The sequence below is a fragment of the Phocoena phocoena genome, chromosome 1, assembly GCF_963924675.1.
Source record: "Phocoena phocoena chromosome 1, mPhoPho1.1, whole genome shotgun sequence".
In the NCBI taxonomy this organism is placed as follows: Eukaryota; Metazoa; Chordata; class Mammalia; order Artiodactyla; family Phocoenidae; genus Phocoena; species Phocoena phocoena.
The window spans coordinates 125334991-125346015 of record NC_089219.1 but is presented as its reverse complement, the minus strand read 5'-3'; positions in this window follow the sequence as shown (position 1 = coordinate 125346015).

Genomic DNA, 11025 nt, shown 5'->3' with positions numbered 1-11025 from the left:
TAGAGAAGCCCACGTGCCACAATGAAGAGCCCACATGCAGCAATGAAAGATCCCGCATGTCGCACTAAGACGCAACACAGCCAAAAACGAAAGGAAGGGAGGGAGGGAGGGAGGGAGGGAGGGAGGGAGGGAGGGAGGGAGGAAGAAAGAAAGATCTAAAACCAACAACCTAACTACAACTTAAGGAACTAGGGAAAAAAAGAACTAAACACAAAGCTAGTAGTAGAAAAATACTAATAATAAATGTTAGAGCAGAGATAAATAAAACAGGAAATAGAAAACAATAGAAAAACATCAACTAAAACAGATCAACAAGATCTATGAAAAAAAGAGCAACAAAAAGATCAACAACAAAAAAAGATCAATAAGATCAACAAACCTTTAGCCAAATGAACTAAGAAAACAAGAGAGACAACAGGAATTACTGAAATCAGATATGAAAGTGGGGGCATTACTACCAATCCTACAGAAATAAAAAGGACAAGAGAGTTCTATGAACAATTATATGCCAAAAAGTCAGATAACCTAGTTTTAAATGGACAAATTTCTAGACACACAATGCTTGGTAGTCCTTTACCAAGACTAAATTACAAAGAAAGAAAAAATCTGAATAGACCTATAACTAGTAAGGAGGTTGAATCAGTAATCAAAAATATCTCCACAAAGAAAAGCCCTGGACACGATAGATTCACTGGAATTCTACCAAACATTTAAAGAAAAAAACTAATCCTTCACAAACTTTTCCAAAAAATTGAAGAGGGAAGACTTCCTAACTCATTCTATGAGAACAAAGAAACCATTAAAAAAAAACTAGAGGCCAATACCCCTTATGAACATTGATGCAAAAATCCACCCCCCCAAAAAGAAAAAACCAGCAAACTGAACTCAGTATGATATTGAAACACACACACACACACACACACACACACACACACACACACACACACACACAGGAATACTATTCAGCCATAAAAAAAGAAGGAAACCCTGCCATTTATGACAACATGGTTGACCTTGAGGACATTATGCTAAGTGAAGTAAGTCAGACAGAGAAAGACAAATACCGTATGATCTCACTTATATGTGGAATCTTAAAAGACAAACAAACAACAACAAAAAATAAAACCTCATAGAAAAAGTGATCAGATTTGGAGTTAACAGAGATAGCGGTTGGGAGGTATGAAAACTGGATGAATGTGGGTAAAAGTTACAAATTTCCAGTTATAAGATAAGTAAGTGTTGGGGATGTAATGTACAACATGATAACTATAGTTAACACTGCTGTATTGGTGTATCTGAAAGTTGTTAAGAGAGTAAATCCTAAAAGTTCTCATCACAAAGGAAAAAATGTATTTTTCTTCCTTTGATTTTTTTTTTTGGATCTAAATGAGATGATACATGTTAACTCTACTTATTGTGGCAATTAATTCAAGATGTATATAAGTCAAGTCATTATGCTATATGCCTTAAACTTATATGCCTTAAACTTAAAGTACTGTTATGTCAATTGTATCTCAACAAAAGTGAAAGAAAAAAACTCTGAAGAAAACCAAGGAAGTGACAGTATAAAATCAGCATACTGGTCACCTTTGTGAAGGAGGAATACAAGAAGCAATAACTGGAAGGAAGCATAAGGGAACTTTGGGATGCTAACAACGTTCTATTTCTTGACCTGGGTGGTAGTTATACAATCATTTCATAATAATCATTGAGCTATACATTTTTGTTTGTTTCATATTTTATTTTGTTTCTCTATGCATATTTTATTTTTTAATCTTTCAAATAAATTATTAAAAAGCTGATTGAATGGATAGTTAAATTCAAATTATAATTAACACATCTCTCTCAGTAATTTATAGAAGTAGACAAAATCAGTAAGGTTAGAACGTAAACAGTACTATCAACCAATCTGATCTAAACTGATAGCTATACAGCACTCCACAGAGCCACTGCTTAATATACATGCTTTTCAAATATACGTGGAACATCCATCAAGATGGACTATATGCAGGGCCATAATACAAGTCCCAATATATTTAAAATCATGAAGATAATATAGAATATGTTCTCTGACTACAATGGAATTAAGTTATAAATCAATAACAGACATCCAGAAAATCTCCAATATTTGAAAATTAAACACACTTCTATATAATCAACAGGTCAAAGAAAAATAATCATGGAGGAATAAGAAAATATACTGAACTGAATTAAAATGAAAATACAATGTATCAAAATTTGTGAGATGCAGCTAAAACAGTGCTTAGAGAGAAATTTATAGTATGAAATTATATTAGAAAAGAATGATCTAAAATCAATTATTTAAGCATCTAACTTAAAAAGCTGAAGACAGCCTCATCCACCACAGGGCAGACAGCAGAAGCAAGGACTACAGTCCTGCAGCCTGTGGAATGGAAACCACAATCACAGAAAATTAGACAAAATGAAATGGCAGAGGTATATGGCCCAGATGAAGGAACAAGATAAAACCCCAGAAAAACAACTAAGTCAAGTGGAGATAGGCAACCTTCCAGAAAAAGAATTCAGAAGAATGATAGTGAAGATGATCCAGGATCTTGGAAAAAGAATGGAGGCAAGGATCAAGAAGATGCAAGAAATGTTTAACAAAGACCTAGAAGAACTAAAGAACAAACAAATAGAGATGAACAATAAAACAATAAAGTAACTGAAATGAAAAATATCCTAGAAGGAATCAATAGCAGAATAACTGAAGCAGAAGAACAGATAAGTGACCTGGAAGACAGAATGGTGGAAATCACTGCCATGGAACAGAATAAAGAAAAATGAATGAAAAGAAATGAAGACAGTCTAAGAGACCTCTGGGACATTAAATGCACCAACATTCACAGTATAGGGGTCACAGAGGAGAAGAGAGAAAGAACCTGAGAAAATATTCAAAGAGATAATTGCTGAAAACGTTCTTAACGTGCGAAAGGAAACAGTCACCCAAGTCCAGGAAGCGCAGAGAGTCCCAGGCAGGATAAACCAAGAAGGTACATGCCAAGACACATAGTAATCAAATTGACAAAAAGTAAAGACAAAGAAAAATATTAAAAGGAACAAGGGAAAAACAACAAATAACATACAAGGGAACTCCCACAAGGTTAACAGCTGATTTCTCAGCAGAAACTCTGCAGGCCAGAAGGGAGTGGCATCATATATTTATGATGAAAGTGAAGATCCTACAACCAAGAATATTCAACCCAGCAGGCTCTCATTCGGATTGGATGGAGAAAGAAAAAGCCTTACAGACAAGTAAAAGCTAAGAAAATTCAGCACCACCAGACCAGCTTTGCAACAAATGCTAAAGGAACTTCTCTAGGTGGGAGAGAGACCAGCAACTTAGAACAACCTTGTACATATATAGACTACTATATTAAAACCTCATGGGAGCAGCAAACCCAAAAACTACAAGAGATACACATGCAAAAAAGAAAAAGCAACCCAAACACAACACTGAAGAGGATCATCAAACCACAAGAGAACAAAAGAGGAAGGGAAGAAAAAAGACCTACAAAAACAAACCCAAAACAATTAAGAAAATGGCAACAGGAACATACATATTAATAATCACCTTAAATGTAAATGGATTAAATGCTCCAACCAAAAGACACAGACTGGCTGAATGGATACAAAAACAAAACCCATATATATGCTGTCTACAAGAGACCCACTTCAGCCCTAGGGACACATATAGACTGAAAGTGAGGGGATGGAAAAAAGGTATTCTATGCAAATGGAAATCAAAAGAAAGCTGGAGTAGCAATTCTCATATTAGACAAAATAGACTTTTAGATAAAGACTGTTATAAGAGACAGAGAAGGACATTACCTAATGATCAAGGGATCAATCCAAGAAGAAGATATAACAATTGTAAACATATGCACCAAACATAGGAGCACCTCAAATACATAAGGCAGGTACTAAAAGTCATAAAGGGAGAAATCAACAGTAACACAATAATAGTGGGGGACTTTAACACCCCACTTTCATCAATGGACAGATCATCCAGACAGAAAATCAATAAGGAAACACAGGCCTTAAATGACACACTAGACCAGATAGACTTATACTTAATTCATATTTATAGAGCATTCCATCCAAAAGCAGCAGAATACACATTCTTCTCTTGTGCACATGGAACATACTCCAGGCCTGACCACATGCTGGGCCACAAAGCGAGCCTCAGTAAATTTAAGAAAATTGAAATCATATCAAGCATCATTTCTGACCGTAACACTATAAGATTAAAAATAAACTACATGAAAAAAACTGTAAAAAACACAAACACGTGGAGACTAAACACTATGCTACTAAACAACCAATGGGTCACTGAAGAAACCAAAGAGGAAATCAAAAAATTCCTAGAGACAAATGAAAACGAAAGCACAATGATCCAAAACCTATGGGATGCAACAAAAGCAGTTCTAAGAAGAAAGTTTATAGCAATACAGGAAACAAGAAAAATCTCAAATAAATAACCTAGCCTTATACCTAAAGCAACTAGAGAAGGAAGAACAAGCAAAACCTAAAGCTAGTAGAAGGGAAAAAAGCATAAAGATCAGAGAAGAAATAAATGAAATAGAGACGAAGAAAACAATAGCAAAGATCAATGAAACTAAAAGCTGGTTCTTTAAAAAGATAAACAAAATTGATAAACCTTTAGCCAGCCTCATTAAGAAAAAAAGAGAGAGGACTCAAGTCAATAAAATGAAAAAGGAGAAGTTACAACTGACACCACAAACATACAAAGGAGCATAAGAGACTACTACAAGCAACTGTATGCCAATAAAATGGACAACCTGGAAGAAATGGACAAATTCTTAAAAAGGTACACTCTCCCAAGACTGAACCAGGAAGAAGTAGAAAATATGAACAGACCAATCACAAGTACTGAAATTGAAACTGTGGCTTCACAGGACAATTCTATCAAATATTTAGAGAAGAGCTAACACCTATCCTTCTCAAACTCATCCAAAAATTGCCGAGGAAGGAAAACTCCCAAACTCATTCTACGAGGCCACCATCACCCTGATACCAAAACCAGACAAAGATACCACAAAAAAAGAAAACTACAGGCCAATATCACTGATGAACACAAAAATCCTCAACAAAATACTAGCAATCCGAATCCAACAATACATTAAAAGGATCATACAAATGATCAAGTGGGATTTATCCCAGGGATGCAAGAATTTTTCAGTATCTGCACATCAATCAATGTGACACACCACATCAACAAATTAAAGAATAAAAACCATATGATCATCTCAACAGACACAGAAAAGCTTTTGACAAAATTCAACACGAATTTATGATAAAAACTCTCCAGAAAGGGGGCACAGAGCGAACCTACCTCAACATAATAAAGGCCATAGATGACAAACATACAGCTAACATCATACTCAATGGTGAAAAACTGAAAGCATTTCCTCTAAGATTAGGAACAAGACAAGGATGTCCACTCTCGCCGCTATTACTCTACATAGTTTTGGAAGTCCTAGCCATGGCAATCAGAGAAGAAAAAGAAATAAAAGGAATACATATTGGAAAAGAAGAAGTAAAGCTGTCACTGTTTGCAGATGACATCATACTATACATAGATAATCCTAAAGAGGCCACCAGAAAACTACTAGAGCTAATCAATGAATTTGGTAAAGTTGCATGATACCAAAAAAATGCACAGAAATCTCTTGCATTCCTATACAGTAACAATGAAAGATCAGAAAGAGAAATTCAAAAAACAATCCCATTTACCATCAAACCAAAAAGAATAAAATACCTAGGAATAAACTTAACTAAGGAGACAAAAGACATGTACTCCGAAAACTATAAGATGCTGACAAAAGAAATTGAAGATAATGCAAACAGATGGAGAGATATATCATGTTCTTGGATGGGGAGAATCAACACTGTGAAAATGACTATACTACCTAGGGCAATCTACAGATTCAATGCAATCCCTATCAAACTACCAATGGCATTTTTCATAAAACTAGAACAAAAAATCTTAGAATCTGTATGGAGACACAAAAGATCCCAAATAGCCAAAGCAGTCTTGAGAAAGGAAAACGGAGCTGGAAGAATCAGGACTTCAGACTATACTACAAAGGTATAGTCATCAAAACAGTATGCTACTGGCACAAAAACAGAAATATAGATCAATGGAACAGGTTAGAAAGCCCAGAAATAAACCCATGCACCTATGGTCAATTAATCTACAATGAAGGAGGCAAGACTATACAATGGAGGAAAGACAATCTCTTCAATAAATGGTGCTGGGAAAACTAGACAGCTACATGTAAAAAAATGAAATTAGGACACTCCCTAACACCATAAACAAAAATAGACTTAAAATGGATTAAAGACCTAAATGTGAGACTGGACACTATAAAACTCTTAGAGGAAAACATAGGCAGAACACTTTCTGACATAAATCACAGTAATATCTTTTTTGACCTGTCTCCAAGAGTAATGGAAATAAAAACAAAATTAAACAACTGGGACCTAATTAAACTCAATAGCTTTTGCACAGCAAAGGAAACCATAAACAAAATGAACAGAACCCACAGAATGGGAGAAAATATTTGCAAATGATGTGACTGACAAAGGATTAGTCTCCAAAATATACAAGCAGCTCATGCAGCTCAATATCAAAGAAACAAACAACCCAATCGAAAAATAGGCAAAAGACCTAAATGGACATTTCTCCAAAGGAGACATACAGATGGCCAAGAGGCACATGAAAAGATGTTCAGCATTGCTAATTATTAGAGAAATGCAAATCAAAACTACAGTGAGGTATCACCTCACACCAGTCAGAATGGCTATCATCAAAAAATCCATAAGCAATAAACCTAGAGAGGGTGTGGAGAGAAGGAAACTCTCCTACACTGTTGGTGGGAATGTAAATTGGTACAGCCATTATGGAGAACAGTATGGAGGTTCCTTAAAAAACTAAAAATAGAGCTACCGTATGATACTGCAATCCCACTCCTGGGCATATATCCAGAGAAAAACATGGTTCAAAAGGATACCTGCACCCCAATGTTCATTGCAGAACTGTTTACAGTAGCCAAGACATGGAAGCAACCTAAATGTCCATCTACAGAGGAATGGATAAAGAAGTTGTAGTACATATATACAATGGAATATTACTCAGCCACTAAAAAGAATGAAATAACGCCATTTGCAGCAACATGGATGGACCCAGAGATTGTCATACTGAGTGAAGTCAGAAAAAGAGAAATATCATATCACTTATATGCAGAATCTAAAAAAAAAAAATGATACAAATGAACTTATTTACAAAACAGAAACAGACTCACAGACTTAGAGAATGAACTTATGGTTACTGGGGGGAAGGGTGGGGGGAGAGGGAAAGTTAGGGAGTTTGCGATTGACATGTACACACTGCTATATTTAAAATAAATAACCAACAAGGAAAATAAAAAATGAGACTGAGCCTTAGTCCATTGGGTTTTATCCCCAAAGTCTCCATTTTTTAAACTAAATATGTTGTTTTAAATTTTTATAACTTGAATGCTGGATGTATAAGAATAAACAGGAAAAATGTAAATAAATTTTAAAAAGCTGGAAAAGATAAATCTAAAGTAAATATAAGAAAAGAAATAATAAAAAGAAATCAATTATTGTAAAAGCAAGCACAATAAACTGCTATTGGACCAAAAACAAAAAGAAATCAATTAAATAGAAAACAGACAACCAATAGTGAAAATCAATGAAACCAAAGCTGGTTGTTTTATTATAAAATATAACACATCACAAAAGTGCACATACACAGAAAACACACAGTGCAATGATTTACCAGTGAACACCTTGTAAGTACCACTTGATCAAGAAATAAAACACAACCAATACCCAGGGTTTCCCTCCACATCCTGTCCCTTCCCAATCATTAACCTCTCTGTCCCTCTCAAACCAATCACTATGCAAACTTTTATGCAAATAACTTCCTTGCTTTCATTATAGTTTTACCACCTAAGAATGTGTCTTTGAAGTCTAGAGTTGAGTTTTACCTGTTTTTATTAAACTTCATATAATGATAACATAGTATGTATTAGATGTGTTTGCTTGCCATTCACATATCTTCTTTAGTTAAATGTTCAAATTTTTTTAACTGAGTTATCTTTGAAACTATCAATACAATTGATAAACCTCAAGCTAAACTGATAAAGATAAAGAAAGATACAAATAACCAGTATCAGCAATGAAAAACTGGCATAACTACAAGTGCTACAGACATTAAAAGAATAAGGAGATATTATTAAAAACCTTTTAGTAATTAATTTGACAACCTAGTTTACACAAAGTGACTTATCCAGCTAGGTGTGTGGGAATATTCCAAAATAAACACTTGAAACGTCTTACCTTTCAAAAACCTTCAGAACTGTCCTTAGACTTGTCTTTATCCTGAAGTCATTTGAAAGAGAGGCTAAACATATCAATTTATCTCAAAAAACATCTTTTAAGTGCCTACGATGTACACTACCATTAAGGATTCATATTAAAGACATGGTCTTTTCTCATAGTCCTGCAATCTTCATTTGGCTCAGTGACTCCTGGAAAAACAAACATGAATAAGAGACAACACTAGATTTACTAAAGATCATAATGCTGTCATTTATTGGAGGAAAAAAGCAAAAAGAAGAATTGTTTCGTGATACTTGGGGGAAAAAACCAGCTCAATTCTTTCTCTGAAATGAGTTAGTAAAAAGAAAACAATCTTCATTGTGTGAAACAGCATCTCAAGATAGGAAAAGCAGCACACAAGAATACATTTTGCGATATGAAAATTTAGGTATGCCACCAGCAGCATTCAAAATTAGCTGAGTATCTATACAATTACAAAAATTGATGTTTTAACAAAGTGTTTTAAAAGCTCATCACACTAAAACAGGTACAACATTCTGAACGCATATAAACTCCCCATGGGCTTTTGAGCATCCTTACCCTTAACTGCAGAATCAGAAGGTACAAAAGCAGTGAAAGACCAGAGGTTTTAATTTTTTTGTTTTCCTTGTTCCAAATGGCAAAGTCAAGCAGAAATATTGAAAAAGGCGAAATAAGCACTTCTCATAGCACAAAGACCACACAAGATTGCATGTAAACTATGGTTCCCCTTTAAGACATTACACAAGGTTCATCTGTACTTAAGGCTCATTACTTCTTGCAGTATGGTAGTTCAACAGGCAGAGGGCAACATTCTCTGACAAGTCTCAGTTTGGTCTCAAAGGATACCTCCCAAGGATCCACAAGGATATTAAGTCTAGGCAGCCATTTATATCAGGGAACTTTTGTCCATGCTATGTCTATTTTTTGGTGCTGTTTATTAAGTGTAGTGTCATTACTTTGTCGTGAATATCCACATCGGTAGTAATTGTTTATTATGATGCTGTGGACTGACCTTTCACTCCAAATAGCCATGTTCCTCCTGTCTAGTGAACACACTCTTCCCTGCTTTCAGCTCATCCCGTCTATAGAAAATGTTTTGTACATTTCCAAGCCCATCGTCAGTTTATCAGCTCCTGCTAAGAAGGACATAATTTTATTCAGTCAATTTACATTAACAAAGGCTCTGACGGACCATAGGCTCTGCTCACAAGCTCTGTGGTGAGACCTCTGCCGGTGCTTTGTGAGGCCCTTTGTGAGGTCAAGGGACAGAAATCTGAGCCATCAACAGCAAAGCTTAAGAGTACCAGGGGCTTAGGAGTGCCACCTATGCATTCAGGGTAGAACCGGAAAAAACCGCAAAGTGGGACTAAACGCCCTATCTCAAGTAAACTGGAGGCAAGAACACTGCACGGCACTCTCCACTTGACAAAAAAATCCTCCAGATCTCAGAATTGCATAAAAGTATGAATTAGAAGGTGCTTGAAAGTCACATGATTCAATCCCCCAACTTTTAAAATAGAAATTGCTAAAAAATTTAGACTTCTAAATGTAAATTCTTTTGTCAGTCTTATCGAGAGCTACACAGATATCAGTATTTAACTTCAGGTGAAGGTCTGTTCGCTTTATTAAAAATGCTATCTGCAAGGAAGCTACGGCACATCTTCAAACTTATCTTAAAAAGTCTTGGATTTTTAAAACCAAAAGAACAATGCCTGTAATCTAGCAACATGGCTCTATAAACCTTAAACACTGATTTCTGTCGTTGTTGATTTGCTGAAAATGAAGTCGAAGGATGGGTTGTGGATTCTGAAGTATCTGTAATCCTACAGCAGACTCTAGTCAGAAGTTATCTAAGGAAAGAGACGAGAAGGCAAGACTGGTGTAGGCGGCCCCATAGAAAAAGGACTCCACAGCCACAGGGCTGCGGCTCCATTCCCTAATTCATTTTACCAAGTCTCATCACACGTGTTCCAACACGTCACTCTCGTGGAGCTATCAAACGCAGAAGCAGCCAAACCGGTATCCCCACATCCCTTTTGTTTTTTTTAAGGTATGACCCACTTCTTAATTATCTTTTCGAACAGAAGTATCCAAAAGTAATTTTATTTAGAGGCATTTCATGATTGTATTTCCTGCTCCCTGAGCATGTACCGATTAGGGTGGAAGGTAGCACTCAGGTGGATAACCCACAGTCACCACACAGGCGTGATGCACAGGAGCTCCAAGCACTGAGACAGTGAAGCCGGTGAGAACGCTCAGCTGCGGAGAGTGGTCGGTCCTTCCCAAGGACAAGACGGCCCGTCTGTGGGAGGGAGGGAGAGCAGGAACCTCGGCCGGGTCTCAGCAGCAGTGGCCACAGGCACAGCCACGCAGAGGGGCTGGAGAGCCAGAGGTTCCCCTGAGCACATCGGGCAAAAGGGGAGACCTCTTAGACAGCGAGACAGGAGGAGATGGGAAGCAGCGAGTTAGTAAACAGACCCGCCCAGTCTCTCAGGGGTGGGATGAAGGCAGAGAGGGCCAAGAGCACTGGAAGCCGGTTCTCCAAGTCTGGAGAGCAATGCTGCTCCCAACACAGCGGTCACAGGCAAA